This window comes from Lissotriton helveticus, chromosome 7 (genome assembly GCF_964261635.1).
Source record: "Lissotriton helveticus chromosome 7, aLisHel1.1, whole genome shotgun sequence".
Lineage (NCBI taxonomy): Eukaryota > Metazoa > Chordata > Amphibia > Caudata > Salamandridae > Lissotriton > Lissotriton helveticus.
The window spans coordinates 867,340,012-867,357,887 of NC_136068.1; the positions used below are offsets into that span (position 1 = coordinate 867,340,012).

General features: G+C 44.9%; 1 protein-coding gene across 1 annotated transcript in view; it reads left to right on the forward strand.

Moving 5' to 3' along the window:
* The window catches only part of LOC144769314 (rho GTPase-activating protein 7-like), a 782,472-nt gene that overhangs the window by 585,792 nt on the left and 178,804 nt on the right, over positions 1-17,876 (forward strand). The gene's annotated exons all lie outside the window — the stretch shown is intronic.

A 17,876-nucleotide genomic window follows, 5' to 3' on the forward strand; every position in this document is an offset into this window, starting at 1 on the left:
CTTACCCTGTTTCCTTTTAAAAAATGTGTATCTACTTATACCTACACACACAGGTGGATGATAATGTGAATCTAGGTCTTCAAGAGCATCAAGAAATACATTCCTACTATCAGATGGTCTTACTTTCTTTTCCATTTGATTAAATACTCTGTTTCCCTCTTGACCTAAACTATGAAGTAGCATTTTCTTCTTCCTGGATTGAGTAAATGTGTCATCATTTTCTTCATCAACAGCGGCAACATAGTTTAAAAAGTAGTCCTTCCAATTGGACCACTTAATTAAAGGTTCACCTGGGCGGGGTAGGAAGGGAACTGGAGGATTTAATCCACTTTGAGATGCCATAATAAAGTGAAGTAATAATACAAGATACGACGTGAGAATAACTTTGAATGTTGTGCATAAAATATAAAAAAAATGAAAGAAAAAAGAAATGACAAAGGTCAATAAACAAAATGTGTGCACATCGCCGTAAAGTAGAATTTGTTGACAGATATGCGCTAAATAAATAAAAGAATAAGAAACTCTTCTTGAGTTTTTCATAATGCAGAGTGTTTAGATTGTTTGAAGACAGCCTCCAGTTGTGTTCAGTTTTTCGTTGCTTATATCTTAATTGTTCCAAATAAATGCCCAGCAACTAGACTATGATGACCACTGAATAAAAACAATTTGTAAGAAAGTACCTTTTATACTACGACATTTCATAACATCCTTGTCAAGAGGTGAAGAGTATAACTTGAACGTGGTTCCTGAACGGTCGATCAGAAGTTCTGGTTGCTATGTAACAGATGTAAATTCTCAAAGAAAAAGAGAGGGACCCACCAGCCAAAGGGGAGGGGTACCGTTATAGACTTAAGTCACGAAAGAAGTGCCCCAGTGGCTATTAGTACACCAACCATAAAAAGCTTACACACTACCTCACACCAGTGCTGAGAGAGTGGACATAAAGAATATAACCCACAGATATCTGTACTAAAAATAGTAATTCATTTTATTAAAATACATACACAATTGTACTTCAATTAAATAGGCAACAAAGTACATAGCTAATTAAAAACATAGAAATAAAAAACAAAGGGATAAAAACCAAAGTATTGGTTACATAGGACAGTAAATTGGGAACATGAGGAAAGGACACTAGTTCCTAATTCTAGAGGAAAACTTCTAAATCAAGTCAGTATTCAATTGTGTCGAAAATGGGTAAAAATTCAATATTGATCATACAGTACAATTGTCCGACAGATTTTAAATAGTATCCTCTTCATAAAGCATCAACGCGTTTCGGTGGGCCTATAAATGCGCGGCCATCACCTTCTTCAGGAAATAACATATGTCCCAATCACAATATAAATAGTCTGTAAAAATAAGCAAAACAGTAAGACATTACACATACCCACAAATACGGTTACACCCTCATAATCCAAACCCCCATACATTCGATGCATCATCTGTATGTCCAACATCTCAGCCTACTGGTGATAAAACTTGAGGCCCTCATATACTCAACACAACCAGACATCATTGCCTGGATAGTATGTGCCCATAAAGAGCATCAGCATCCAGATTCTTATCAAGAGGGTTTATTTCTTATTTTATGTTGTTTGTCATTTAAAAAGGGGGCATCCAAAAGCTTCAAGGAGCATCCCAATAGGGTCACATCCAGGGGCCTCTCCACCTCCCTACTAGAGAACCCTACTCCTACTCCTCCTACTGACTGCACCCACCTGCAGAGGATCTCTAATCCCCCTTCAAAGTGCAGGTGGGTTGGCACCTGCAGAGTGAAAACACAGAGCGGCATCAAAGCAGCCGCTCCATTTTTTTCCTCATGAATGCGCTGCCCCCAGGGTAGCTCAAGTTCGCTGCTGCCCTGAGGGCAACTAATTAATCACACTACGGTGCATTTTTCTTTATTCTGCTGGGCGCACCTTTTAAAAGGTGCACCCAGCCCAATGAAGGGAAATGCGCCGCATGTATAATGCGACCCCATATGTGTTCAAGTGACAAACCTGGAATGATTCTTTCCCCGCATTACTTATGACTCCTATTATCAGTCCCATTGGGATTAATGAGGCCCTTGTAATTAACCACTATATTGTCAAACTCGATGTTGGATTTTTAGGCCACAATTGTTTTTTAACTAAGCTCTGCGATGATTACCTATTATGCCCTCCTAGTGATTGCTTCCAAGGGATAAATATTCTCCTTCATCATAACCCTGCATGACCATTACTCTTTCTGGAACATGCTTAACCTGCTTGCTTTCATCATCCTTCATTTCTCACTGAAGTACACTCTCTGAGCAGTAATACATACAGCTGGGATTATTCTACTACCCACAAAAAGCCTGATCTATTTTTACACTCAGAAGCATGGCTAACGTCAGTTAGTGACTCCACACTTCGAGTTCCCATCCGCAAGAGTATCCCATTTTACGCTGCTTTTCAGGCTTTGGTGGAGTTAGGCTTTCTGGCTATCAAACCATTACTGTTTGCTCTCACACTTCAGGATTAGAAATGTCATTATTTTCAAGCTGGTCTCATCAGACTAGATAGGTCTTGCCACTACTATTTCGTCTTCCAAAGAGTGCTGTGGAAATGTAAATGACTTCTTTATCTGTCAAATTATTAATATCCAGCAAATGACCACCACAGCTGATAAGCCTCACATGGCCTTTCCTCGAGTCTTTTGTGACCAGTTACGTCTGCACCTACCTCTCAATTCCCAGTGAGTTGCATCTCAAATCGCTACCAATAAATGATACTGCTATACTCTGCATAATCTCAACCCTGTTGGTTCTTGCCAGAGACCCTACACCTTCTTGGTTGCTAAAACAACATGCCAGTCTATTTGCACCAACCGTTGGCCACCTCATTAGCCTTCCCATTAAGGAACTTTTGTTCTCCATAATCTTAAAAAGCCAACGTCTCCACCTCTGGGTTATATAAATTATAGTTTATCACCACTTTGTCAGTGGAAGCATCATCCCTACTTGTTATTCCGGGTCTCTCATCGGCCTTTGACATAGGGACCATTTTGCAGGTTCCTCTGACCACCTTATTTGGTGTTTTGGATCACGGCTTCTACCCTTCCTTGAAAATCATACCTGTAGGGCAAATTGTGTTGCTTTGCCAGGAAAGTAAATGTCTCAGTAGCAGATGGCACTACATTGGCTTCCTTTTATTGAAAGGATCATCTGCTTTAAGGTCATCTGTCTAGTATTCAAATATATGCACCAACCAGCTCTGGCCAATCAGGCCAATAAAATGTGTCCTTACATGCTAATTTGCAACTTTCAGAGCAAAGATATACTTCTCCACATGGTACCTGTAGGAAATCGGCCGTTTCAGCATGATTACTCCTGATTTTTTGCCTTTTGATGAACCCTATTTTATTCCTTGTTTTTTGACTCTACACTCTAGGGCACTGCTGTCTGGTGCACATTATATGTGCTCTGACCCCCAAAACATGGAGAAAGTGGCTAATCCTTGATTGGCATATTTAACCTTTCTGTAAAGCTATATTACATGGTGCAGAAATGCACTGTGACATGAAAAGTCAATTGTCACCTGTAGACTGGAGCCATGCACTAGAGTGACAAAAGAAAGCATGGCTTAATGACTACCAAATTTAGCATTGCAAAAGGGTAATGTTACCCTAGGGATCATTGAAGCATTGTTAACAGCATCGACAAGGCACTGCATAGTATGTTAACCCCTCCTTTCTGAACACAATAAATTTGATGGGAACAAAAACATCAAAGTAATCAATTTATAATGTCAATGACACAGTGCACAGATAATATGCACAACATATACAATGGTTCCAACCATAGGGAAATCATTTCACTGTGTCATTGACTTGGTTGTTCATTCTTTTTTCACTTGCACTGCACCATTATCCTGAGCACCTCCCATTGGTTTAAACTGTCTATATTATCATGTACTGATGATGGATGTATGACATTACAACGCATGCTTTCACTCCGCATGCCATTACGATGCAACTTTTACAACGCAAGTCGTTACAACGACTTGCGTTGGGGGGCACTGGATAGTGAATAGTTTAATTTACTATTCCAACTCCAGTACCCGTGGATAGTAGGGAAGGTGTTGGATAGTAATTAAACTATTCCCTATCCTAGAGCGCCCTCCAGCGCAAGTCGTTGTAATGACTTGCGTTGTAATAGTTGCATCGTAATGGTAGTGCGGAGTAAAAGTTGCGTTGTAAAGGATGTTTCCCACTGATGACATCATAAATTCAGTAATGTACTTTTTTTGTTTCCATCACATTTATTGTGTTCAGAAAGCAGGGTTAGCATTATATGGCTCGAATTAGCAAACATTTTGTGCTGGGTTTGTGTCACAAAAGTGATCCAAACCTGCACAAAATGTTTTTTTTTAATTTGCTTTCCAGCGCAAAACTTGTTTTGCACTGGAAAGTTGCCTGGGAGTGACACAAAGCAATGGGTAGGACTGGACCTAGGTACTTATACTAGAGAGAAACATGGAAATGGGTGTTCCCTAGATATCAGAAGAACAAAGTTCTAATCGCGCATTCAGCTAACCCACACAACCACAGAGAAAATTAATTTATTCGAAGAAAACTTTTTTATTTTTGGTTTTTTATATATACATTGTTTTCATAGAAAATTAGTTTCATTTAGACATTAAAATAATATCTGTAAAACTTTTTGATCATTAACAGAAATACAATATAAAAACTAGGACACGCAAAGATAATTCGAAAAAGACACAAAGTCCATTCACTCATACACTCAAACACACCTTTTGTACAATCAGATTCATACACAAGCATTCACATACGTATCATCACACACAAAAGCGCTGACGCGCGTTTCGGACAAGTGCCATTACAGGCTTCCTTCATCAGGGCGCACTTGGAATGGAAAACAAAGCAGACCCAGCAAAGGACGTCTGCCACAAGGTTCTGAAAAGCGGTCCTAGTAGCAGCAAGGGCTGAAGGTGGGTATTCTAGGGGCCCTCAAAAGCGGGACCACTGGGAGTTTTCAGAGGATTAACAGGTAATTGACTACAACAATTATAAAAGGAATCCAGTGGGTGCATGCGCTCACTAGACGATCAAAATTCGGAGCATCACACTTTAAGGGGCCTGTAGAGAATCCAAGCACGTTTCATGGAGGGAGCTGAGATACCACTGCGGTTCAGGAGGGCAAAAAAGACCATCCAAGTGTCTTTTAGAGGGTTCTAACAAGAGCGTGATAAAGCCTCTCCATATAGGTGAAGATACTATCAGATGGACCAGGAATCAGTATTCAGATGACCTCAGTTATATGGTCGGTTCATGTCCTTTGTAGGCGCAAAGCCAGCATCGATGCGCACAAGCTTAAAGCAACGTTTAAAGACGAGGAGGCAGAGAGCCTTAAACGACCCGTAGGTCCGAACTAGATGGAGACCACAATGGAGGCAGCGGCAAAAACTCCTTCTCCCTGCGACGGTAAGATACGCCGGTCGTAATGGTAGTGCGGAGTAAAAGTTGCGTTGTAAAGGATGTTTCCCACTGATGACATCATAAATTCAGTAATGTACTTTTTTTGTTTCCATCACATTTATTGTGTTCAGAAAGCAGGGTTAGCATTATATGGCTCAAATTAGCAAACATTTTGCGCTGGGTTTGTGTCACAAAAGTGATCCAAACCTGCACAAAATGTTTTTTTTAAATTTGCTTTCCAGCGCAAAACTTGTTTTGCACTGGAAAGTTGCCTGGGAGTGACACAAAGCAATGGGTAGGACTGGACCTAGGTACTTATACTTCATTGGTTAGTGAATGCCCAGGAATCACCTCCACCCACCAACTGGCGCAAGGCCTAGTCAGTTGATGGGGACTTTATAAATGACGTAAGTCTGCCATTGTTTACCACCATGAACTCCATCAAAACAACATCCCATGTTGTCCCCAGCTCTCTTTTTCAGTGCAACTAGAGCCCTACCCTCTCTTGTCTGTCATGACACATCCCTTAACAAGTACCTTGGAATTTCTTAGCCACCTCCACAACAAGCAAAAAGTTTATTGAGGTAGGTGCCTAGAAGAAAGATCAATCTATACTTTGCACCCTCTCATTATAACAGTTTGGGTTCCATTTTGGTAGCAGTAAACTGGGGGCTGCTGTGTTTCGCTGCCTTTGCAACAAGGTCTCCAATGACCACCTTTTCGTGTTGCTATCCTCTTTATCTTTTATATCCACTGATTGCTTGAATGGGGAAGCAGTACCATTCACCCTCATCAAGCTATAAGGGGATATAAAAGATTGTTTTGAAAGAGTCTGCTTTGGATTGCCAAGCTGAATGGTTGCATCCTCATCTGAGGATGCAGTCGGTAGTCACTGTGGAAACTGATTAGGTACTTAAATGGCTAAATAAGCAATTACTGTATCAGATGCAAATAATACAATGTACAGACTTATGTGACATGACTTTGGCCAGCTGATTTTAGTCCACCCGAAAAAAGAGTTCTTTGAAAGAAAGAAAACGTTATACAGAAAAAAACAGGGTTGGCACATCATAAAATCAAGATTATTTTAAATAAGCTATTATTGTTTGATTATGCTAATAAACGGCAGAGAACAGAAAGTATAGTTACAAAATCCAAACCAGGGAGCTAGCCGGAGGGGCAGGCAAGCAACAGGTACATGGAGCTACCAGGCGAGGCAGGCAGGCAACAGGTACAGGGACCTGGCAGGAGCAGCAGACAAGCATCAGGTAAAGGGAGCAAGCAAGAGAGGCAGGCAAGCAGCGGGTACATGAAGCTAGCTGGCGAGGCAGGCAACAGGTATAGGGAGCCAGCAGGAGAGGCAGGTAAGCAACAGGTACAGGGAGTTGGTAGGAGAGGCAGACACGCAACAGCTACAGGGAGCTAGCAGGCGAGCCAGGCAGCCAACAGGTACAGGGAGCTAGCAGGAGAGGCAGGCAACAGATACAAGGAGCCAACATGAGTGGCAGGCAGGCAACAGGTATAGGGAGCTAGCATGAGAGGCAGGCAAGCAAGCAACAGGTATAGGGAGCTAGAAGGAGAGGCAGGCAACAGTTTCAGGAAGCTAGTAGGCGAGCCAGGAAGGCAACAGGTACAGGAAACTAGCAGGAGATGCAAACAGGCAACAGAGATAGGTAGCTAGCAGGAGAGGCAGGCGAGCAGCATTTGAATTTTTATTTTTAATTTTAATGTATTTGTAGAGCGCGCTTATACCGGAACGGTTTCATAGAGCAGCAGGTACAGGGAGCTAGCATGCGAAGTTTGCGAACCAGGCAGGCAACAGGTACAGGGAGCAAGCAGGAGAGCCAGGAAGGCAACAGGTACAGGGAACTAACAAGAGAGCAAGAGAGGCAGACAGGCAACAGGTACAGGGAGCTAGCAGGAGAGGCGCAGGCAGGCAACAGGTACAGGGAGCTAACAGGAGAGGCAGGCAGGCAACAGGGATAGGGAGCTAGCAGGCGAGTCAGGCAGGCAACAGATACAGGGAGCTAGCAGGAGAGGCAGGTAGGCAACAGGTACAGGGAGCTACCAGATGAGTCAGGCAAGCAACAGGTTCAGGGAGCTGCCAGGCTAGCCAGGCAGGCAACAGGTGCAGGGACCTGGCAGGAGAAGCAAACAGGCTACATGTATAGGGAGCTAGCAGGAGAGGCAGGCAAGCAACAGGTACAGGGAGCTAGCAGGTGAGCCAGGCAGGCAACAGGTACAGGAAGCTAGCAGGAGGGACAGGCAGACAACAGGTATAGGGAGCTAGCATGAGAAGCAGGCAGGCAACAGGTATATGGAGCTAGCAGGAGAGGCAGGCAGGCACCAGGTACAGGAAGCTAGCAGGCGAGCCAGGAAGGCAACAGGTACAGGGAGCTAGCAGGCGAGCCAGCCATGCAGGCAACAGATAAAGGGAGCTAGCAGGCGAGGCAGCCATGAAGGCAACAGGTACAGGGAGCTAGCAGGGGAGCCAGCAATGCAGGCAACAGGTACAGGGAGCTAGAAGGCGAGCAAGCCATGCAGGCAACAGGTACGAGAAGCTAGCAGGTGAGGTAGGCAGGTCAAAGGATGGAAGATAAAAGGCTAGTCTTAGCTGCTTTGCCTGTAGGGACTTCGCATCCCTTGCGCTGCATTATTAGGCCTACGTAGCATGAGGTTGTTTTTTCTTTTCCCGTGGGTATGGATCTCGCTGAATGTAATTGGGGCTATTTGATGTGTCCTAAAGAGACCATCACCCCAAACCATCTTCAGAATTAGGTGGACTGTTGATGTGAGTTGGTTTCATGGGGTGCAATTTCAACAAAGGACAGTGATTGCATTATTAAGGAGGATTGCATCGAAATCATGTCTTTTTCACGCGTGCACAAGTGCCCCTGCGAGTACAGACACATTCGGAAGGTGAGCGCATGTTCTGTTCTCTGCAAACTTCTGCCAGGTGACTCACAACTGTGCAAACACTTTTAAAGTTTCCCACGTGTTGATCTTTTTCTTTCCCACTTTGTGGATTTGTTCTTTACCAATGTAGATCTCATCACCCCCAGTGACCGTGCCAGTATGACAAAGGTCACATGAGTACTTGCAAGGGAATACGAACATAGAAAAGTTATATTTAAAAAGCGCACCCTCGGGAAGATCCTATAGTGATATTACTACACTCCTGTGAGATTCAAGAAAGTAGACCTCATTGCACCGGACCTCGGGTGGAGTCTACAGAGTAGCAAAGGGACTGTTCTGCATTCCGTGGGACTGTTGTAAGATATCCCCATTTGGAGGCTGCATCATGAAGATAATCACTGGATTACATGACAAGTGTTGTTTGAAGAACCAAAGGTCATGACCCTGGGGCTCCTGTAGAGAGTTTGTATTATTTTATTTTGGGAATCGCTTTCTGTTACCAGTAAAATTGCAGTTTTCATTCAAAATGACAGGACACATGTTCCTCCGATTAGCTATAGGTAAAGACGTCTGTGAAACTTCAAGCAATCGACAAAGCATCTCATTCTTTTAACAACGCATGCAACAGTTCTCTGGTGGTGCGCAATTCCCTGACAGGATGCTTGTCTTAGGACTTTTTTGACATATCCTGCCCTCAGAGGTTGGGAGTTCTAGATGAGGATGTAAGGGTGATGTAGACAACAGACACCAGCTACGCTGCATGAAAGGAGTTCGAATCCTCTGAAATCAGGGATGAAGGCAGTGCTCCTCTGATAAGGTGGAGGAGCGTTGCCCCACTGCGCAAAAAGGAAAAATAAAATAACAATAACCTCTGTGTGCGATGTGGGGCGGGGCTGGGCAGCGCAGGGGGAGGAGCGGTTTGCACTTCAAAATTGTGCATGAAATGTTTGGCCGGCCCTCTTGGGCCGAACAAACAGTTCACACACATTTTTCATGTTCCTACCACGTTGCATTACACAGCCTGGTCAGGAACATGCAAAGGATCCCTGTTTGAGTCTGGCTGCCGAACCACGGCACTCAGACCAATCACAACGCTGCATTGCAGCATTGTGATTTGGCTCAGGGGAGCCTCTGTGCCTGGTGCTTCTTGTTGCCGGCTGGACTTCAGAGGAAGAAGGAAGAAGTCGCGGGGAAGCCAGAGGCCCGTTGGCCGTTCTAAGGTTAGTATTTTTTTGTTTTTATTAACACCGCCGCCCCACCACCCCCGTCCGATAGCAGCAACTACTGGGTGAAGGTATTAGTAGGTGATCAATTAGAAACCTGGGTTAGGGCTCAGAGCCTTCCTCTTATGATAAGTTCGAGATTTGAAAGGTTACGCAAATCAGTATTGTGATAGAGGTATATTTTAGGGTGACCAAATGGTTCCTTGCCACCGGGACACCACTTTCCATTCCTGCAGTTTACTTTTAAATAAATATCAGTGCATTCTGGGAGTTGTAAATTGGTTAATTTTAGTTCAGCCAATTGCACCAACGCGGAGATGACAATAATGTGTAATAGCAATGCCCAGGAATGGAAAAGTAATGTCCCAGTGGCATGGAACCCTCAAGTCACCCTAAAAATGTACAGTGATTTAATGCTCTTCGAATTGCTTTGCAAAAATGTCAAGAAACTCCTTAAGAAATAAAAGAATAAGTAAGTTAATAACATTAAAACATAAACTGCAGTGAAACCCGTGCCATTCAGTTTCCACAAATGGGTCAGTTTCTGAACAGGACGGCACTTTGTTTTTAAAAGTAGAGAGGGATTTAAACACTTTGCAATTAAGTTGATTTCACTGCGGTTCAGCCCCAGGGAAAGCGGCTGCAACTGCTTTACAATGATAACAGTTTCCTCTCTTATTCAGCTTTGCATCTGTGGGTGTCTTAAAAATGCATCTGTGGGATGGCTGGTGGTTACAAGTTTACATGGGAAATATTCCAATGACATCCACGCTAAAATATGCGGAGGGTTCGTTCTTAATAAGGCATGACTGTTTACTGGATTAGAGGCTGTCTGAAGAGCTGTAGTTGTGGCTATTTTCTTCAATTTTGGTTAGGCATCAACAAAAGGAGACACATAGTTATTTAGTTTACAAAATGGCTGATTTTGTGATTTCATGGATTGTGGCGTCCTTGTTTGCTTCGTGGCTGCATTATGCGTTGATGTTCTGCCTCTTGCCTTAATTGGGTAACTTGGAAGACCTAACAACCTTGACCCACGATTTGCCTGTATGGGGGACTAAAGTCCCATGTACTCCGGAGTCTGTATCTTTCACCATCCTGTCGATTTTTCTATTTTTATCCCGCTCACTATTTGAAGAAAAAAAGTGTAATGAATAGCAAAATTAAAGGAAAAGGAAAAAAAACAATCGATGGTAAAGCCAATGGAGCGTGGGTTGGCGGAATGTGCGTAGTTGCGCTACGCAAAGCTCCGCGAAATGGAAAAAAATCTCCACGAGCACGCAGAGTTCTGCGAAGACACGGAATTGGTTGTTCCACCCATTGGCAAGGTTCCTGTTCCCGAATGCTGTTTGCGTGTTCGGGCGGAAATATCTTGCGAACACGCATTTTGAAAGTGCGAAAAAGCGGATTTTTGGCAATTCCGCGTTCTCCGCAGAATGCAAAACTACCCAAATTCCGTGAGCGGAACTGAATTCATGGCCCAGGCCTAGAGCTGACCTTGCTGCGTATTCTTTTTTCCCATGCTGTGAAGACAGTTGCATATCTGGGGGAGGGGTATTTTTTGGGGGGGTGGCTGTGAATGAAGGAAAGTTTTCTTTTTGCTTTCTTTTATTCTCCCTCGTCGTAGTCTGTCGCCTCCCATCACGGCCCTTCACTGGGCAGCAAACTCAGGGATCGCCACGGGCAGCAAAAGCTCTAGCTACGCCACTGTGTGAAGCATTAGCAACAAAATAAAGCTGCTGCCAGCTGCATCATTCTGCAGGTGCACGTACACCTGGTGAAAGCATGTGCGTGCCTATAGAATGATGGGAGACTACTTTCTTTTTTAAAATTTTATTAACCAATCTAAGATAGAGGATGCCCTTTAGATCAGCACATAAAAAATACAAATTACTTATGTAAAAGAGCTTTTCAGGTAAAGGAGGGGCCAGGCAGGATATGACAGCTGCTAAGGCCCTTAAAAAATTAAACATTAAAGAAAATATTAAAAGGACCACAAGGGGTATTAAGGAGCAGGTCTTAAGGGTATGGAAGGTAGTGGAAGTTCCCAAGAGGTGCTTTTTAGAAAGTGTAGTAATCTGATAGCAAATGGCAGCTGCTGAAACCTCTATAAAATGTCAAATAAATTAAAAATAAAATATGTATATCAAGGACCAAATGGGGTAATGTAGTATCAGGGGAGCTGTTGAAAAAGAAGAAACAAGGGGTGAGTATTTGAAGGGGGTAAGCAGCACATGAAAGAGGAGTGCTTAAAGAAAAAGAAAAAAGAAGTTCCCTGTATGTGAGCAATGGAAGGATACAAGTCAGCTAATCAAACAGATGAAGAGGAGGCTATGCTGGGGGGGAGGGGAGAAGACAAGTAGAGGAAGGAAAGTCATTACGTAAAGAAGCAAACAAATGAAAGTGGCAATAAGGTCAACCTATGGCAAGCAAAAGGTGGACTTTAAGGCCACTGTACGTTTTGGTATGGTGCACAGGAGGCTTTCACATACAGACAGCTGAAAGCTATCTGGTGAGAGAGACCTAAAATGACCTCAGAGGATATAAATAAAGCTATTATTAATAATACAAAAATAAAGTTTTACATATTCCGTGGCACAGTGGATGCTCAAATCATTTCAATTCATCTGAAAAAGGTAGTTCTTATTGTGGGGGATTTCCTTTCAGACATCATTAGGAGCTCAAGAGATGGTATTCAGAGGGAGCCAACAATGGGTGTTTATGGCCATCGAATTTACAAGGGCGGATATAATACTACGGAGCTGTGCATTTCACCCAAAAAGTATGCAGGTTCTGAAAGCTGGTGAAATACTTGATATGAAATGAAGAATAACCAGGGAATCAAAATTGAAGTAATCAAGCCCTGTATGTGATTATTAGGTTGAGCCTGGGCAGCGATGCGCTGCTTTGCGAGGCATGCTGTATTGAGGTATGGCATACAAGCTCTGTCCATTTTCCACCCATCTTTTCAATTGGCTCCTCTTACTGTCCTTGCAAAATCGTTTTTTTTTGTGGATAGGCTTAATAGTCCCTCCTTGGTAACGCCTTGTCTGCACTTGTAACCTCCCAGAACGACTGGACTTTTTACTTGTCTTGTTACACGGTCTACTTCATAAGTCAGTGAGCACTATTTTGTTTAACCGCATGCGCGCTAGCGGTTTTCCCGCTGTGCGCTGCGATTTTGAAAAACCCGCGTTACATGACTAGCTCAGCTCGTCATCAGCGTAGCGCAGGTTACGCTCATGACGAGCTGAGCTCGTCATGAGCGTAGAAGGGGTTAATAAATAATGCGGGACAATGGCTGCTTCTTCAATCAGTCAATCAATCAGGGGTTTGTAAAGTGCACTACTCATCCATTAGGGTTTCAAGGTGCCTGGGAGGAGAGTGAGTAGTTTGTGCATCTCCATTGGGATCATTCAAAGAGCCAGGTCTTGAGGTCTTTCCTGAATTGGTGCAGTGTTGGGCTTCGCCGGATGTGAAGGGGGGGCTCGTTCCATGTCTTAGCTGCAAGGTAGGAAAAGGACCTTCCACCCGCTCTGTTCCTGTAGAAAGTTGGGACAGTGGCTCGTGAGAGGTCGGCTGAGTGGAGGTTTCTCTTGTTGAGGTATTGTGGTCCATTGTAGTGAAGGGCTTTGTAGGCGTGCATGAGCATCTTCAAAGTTTTTCTTTGCTAGGGAGCCAGTGGAGGTTGTGGAGGTGTTGGGTGATATGGCCGTGCCTTGGGATATCGAGGAATAGTCTGGCTGTGGCATTCTGGACGGTCTGGAGTTTGCAGAGGAGTTTTTTGTTGATTCCGGCGTAGAGGGCGTTGCTGTAGTCCAGTCTGCTGGTGATGAGAGTGTGAGTGACCGTTTTCCTGGAGTCACAGGGTATCCATTTGAATGCTTTTCAGAAGGTGTTTAAGCATGCGGAGGAGTTGGCGTTGACCTGGGGATTCATAGTGAGCGATGAGTCCAATATGATGCCTAGGTTACATGCATAGTCTGTTGGGTTTGGTGGATTTCCGAGGTGGGAGGCGACCAAGTGTCATCCCATGCAGAGGGGATGAAGCTGAGGATGAGGACTTCTGTTTTCTCTGAGTTGAGTTTCAGGCAGCTGTTCTTCATCCAGGTTGCAACGCCTTTCATCCCTTCTTTGAAGTTGTGCCTGGTGATGTTGGGTTCCTTGGTGAGGGAGAGGATGAATTGGGTATCATCGGCGTAGGAGACAATGTTGAGCTCATGGATTCTGATAATGGTTGCAATGGGGTCAATGTAGATGTTAAAGAGGCTTCTTGTATTTGCAGCACGCTTACACAGCACTTGCGGGACAATGGCGGCCGCTTCTTGTATGGAGTCCTAAGCGATTTAACTTAAAAAGTGACTGCCCCGACAAGCACACACGGGACAATGGCGGCTGCTTCTTGTTTTTTAAACTTTTAAGCTGAGCGCAGCACCCGCTTCTGGGACACTGCACTTTCTTTCAGCTTTTTTAAAAAAACTTTAATGATCAGCGTGACGCCCACTTCTGGAACACCGCGTTTTCTGTTTTCATTTTTTTGTTTAACCTTAATGCTGAGCACAGCGCCCACTTCAGGGACACCGAGCTTTCTTTTTCAGTTTTTTTTTGTTAACTTAAATGCTGAGTGCAGTGCCCAATTCAGGGGCACCACGCTCTGTTTCAGCTTTTTTTTTAAAACGTTATTTAACTTTAATGCTGAGCACAGCGCCCACTTCAGGGACACCGTACTCTCTGTAATGCAATAGGTCTCGCATTTTCCAAACTTTGACCTATTGGTATTGTAAATGACAATGCCTTTTATCACTGCAGGTTTTATAAACTCATAAATAAAAGGCATTTTCACTGACAGGGCCAATAGCTCAAATTCTCGCAATGCAAATGCTTGTTCTGTTCCTGTTATCAACTACGCATACAAGTAGGGGACACGTTAGCCAGTAGTGGTTAAACCCAATGCACCCTCGTGCGTGATTAGTGTGAATAAGAAACCACATCTCTCTACTCAGAGTGATTTATATTCTGATTATCGGATGCATAATCGGAAAAAGCAATGTTATTAAAGTGCCCTCGCAGGAATGCGTTCCATGATAAGCACAAGGCCACTGGGTATCTCGTAGTTGATTCTAAATAACGCAGCTGAACTTAAAACAACTTATAAATTCAATTATGAATTGCAGGCTTGTTGACTACCCCCACTCCGACCCTTGGGAATACAAAAAAATTCTCACTCACACAGGAGACGATTGCTCTCCAGAAGAGGCCTTTTTTCTCAAGGCTGAATAGGCCTTTTTATTTTTTCCGACAATTTCGTCAACTTTCAAAGCTTAAAATAATCGTGCCGGTTGAGGCAGCCCTCCCTTCCCTCATCTTCTAGAAGAGAACTAAAATGTTCTGCTTTTGCCAGCTTTGTGATATCGATTGAGCAGGCCAGGTCTCCCTGTGCCTCGCAGCACACCCAAACTGTGCCCTTTCTCAGAAATGCCCGTTCAGCAGTATTTCTCATACATTAATGGCTTGAACTCCGCGCGAATCAGAAAGTGTGATTCTCAACAAATGCGCAAGATCTGACACAAAATCTGAGAATCATTTCGGGGTCTCCGCCCCTCCTGGCAAGAAATCTTTTCAAGAATCATTGTGAGAAGTAAGACATTTCAGCTCAGCTCTGTTTTTTGTTCATCAAAGGCAAACGTCAAAGCAGGGGTCTGCTTTCAGGAAATAAAACACAAAATCCAGTCATTGAGCATTTTCTCCCAGTCCTTAGGGGACATCTATGTATTTTCCTGCCAAGGACCACCATAGTGTGCAGGCATGGCCCAGACCGGAAAACAAGCATTTACAATGCAATGGTCTCGGCATTCTTAAAAGTTAGAGCTATTGGCATTGCTCATGACATTATTTTTATTTATGTTTTTGTTTTTAAAACATAATAAATGGCATTGTCATTTACAATGCCAATAGCAGGGCAGGAGAGCAAGCACAACGAACGAGGGGGCAGGACAGCAAGCACAACCAACTAGGGGCAGGAGAGCAAGCACAAGAAACGAGGGGGGGAGGTGAGCAAGCACAACTAGCGAGGGGGTGGCAGGAGAGCAAGCACAACCAGCGAGGGGGGCCAGGAGAGCAAGCACAACCAACGAGGGGGGGCAGGAGAGCAAGCACAACCAACGAGGGGGGGGCAGGACAGCAAGCACAAGCAACGAGCGGGCAGAACAGCAAGCACAAGCACGTTAGTGGTGAGTTGAAGTAATGGTGTTGACATTATGCAAACTTCTGGTGCCACATAGAGAAAAGTGAACCACAGATGCACAACCCCAGGACCCTAAAGAGCTAAATAACTGTCTCACTCTTAAACTTCCAGAGGACTTGCACTTGGATGCGTGAGTAACAGCCTCTGTCCAAAACCACAGACAGGGAGAGCTACAGTCAATGTTGTCTGATGCTTTAAGATGCAGGAATATTTTGCTGCACTCCTAGAACTTGCCCCAGGGCTGCCATTCTGACAGGTTCCAAAGAAGCACAACTCTAGTAGAGAGAGGTTGTCAAGGTGTGCTGGTACTACCAGCTCACAGTTATATACACACAAAGTAAATATGTAACTGTGCCCCTCCAGATCCTTCAACTAGAGCAAGCCCATTCCCTTTCATTGGTCACTTACCTGCAGTGGGGCTATGACGGGCGGTCCCCAGAAGCTGCTCCAGGGCACGGCCCAGCCGCGCCTCCGGGGTGTCTGGCAGGAGTAACGTGGGACTTCCAGAAGGGGTCAGTGGCTCACAGGGGGACAGCTCGTCTGAGGATGGGGTTCTGAGCACGTCGGGCAATTCTAGCCAGCGCCTATCTGCTGCCTCTGGACCCGGCTCGTCAGCAAAAACATCAGCATGGTCTGGTGGCATGGGCTCCTTCAGGAAGGCGGGAAGAATGCGGGACACACTCTGGCGTCTCTACAGTGAGCGGGCATGGAATCCAGGTAAGAAACGAATATCAAATTCTGAGACCTACAAGTTGAATGAGCCAGTGCTTCTAGGTGATGCTCTCCAGAACTCCCATTATCAAACTTTACAACACTTTATGGAGCTCAGGAACCGTAAGAGATTATGAACTGCTGAAGAACCAGTACTAAGTTCAAGAGTACAGACAGGTGTCACGGTGGTTAGAATCCAACTCCAGAAACGTCAGAAGGTTATCCTCTAAATCTGCACCCAAATCTATGCAATGAGCGGTCTCCGGGACAAACTGGTCTGCTAGCCCACAGAACTGTCGCGCTTCTAGAAGGTCAATGTTGGATCAAGTGTTGAAAGGTAAAAAGGCACTTGCACTTAGGGAAACTAATGAGTGTGGGAAGCCGAACCAGCCAGGCGGGTATCCCGGGCGAGCATCACCATCCAGAACAAGGACAGAGCAGAGAGGAAGCACCAATTCAGAGAAGGACCAGGTGGATGTGGGAGGGTTCCTTTAAACTTTGGGCACCCTATGGGGACCCACTGGGACCCCGCGACTATGAAGCTGTGGTGGAGTATGGGGCGAATCTGGCAGAGTGATGGCAGGTAATGTGCTAGGAATTGCAGGGTAGTCTCGGGATGATCAGTGGGCTCAAAGGGAGTCTGGGCAAGGGAAGGATTTAGCCAGTCGTGAAGGTGGGTCCTAGCGGGTGGTGCAAAAGGTGAGAGTGAAGTGAAGTGCAGTGACTCCATAACTCTGAGCAGGAGAGAGGCCTAGGAAGTTGTGCAAGGGGAGTCTGGAGCAGTGCATGGGAGAAGCCTGAGGGACTGCATGTGATCAGACGTAGAGGAGTGTGCATGTGAGGGAATACAGGGGACTGTGCATGCAAGGGAATGCGAGGGACAGTGTGGGGGTGTAAAGGGGTGTGCAAGGGAGGAGCCTGTGCAAATGAGGGAATCTAAGAAACTGTGCAACGGAGACGGAAAGGGACGGTGCCAGTGAGGAGCATAGGGGCTGTGCAAAAGAAGAGCTTAAAGGACTGTGCAAGGGAGGGGGCCTGAGGGTTAGGACAGGGTCGTATTGGTGTTTAGGTGACCCTGCAAAGCGTCATGCCATTGCTGCTTCAGTGACTCGGCAAAGCGTCATAGGAGCTGAAGGGTGTGCTAAAATAGGTTTTTGCGGGGGTTGTGAGGTTAGATTAATATGGTTAAACACGGGGCTTAAAAATATGGTTAAGTGCGTGGGTACTGACTGTAACGGGGAAGCAAGTAAACTGCAGGTGAGGTTGGGTGGGCAGCTTCTGCGGAAGGCTGAGATGCTGAGCCTATGGAATGGCTG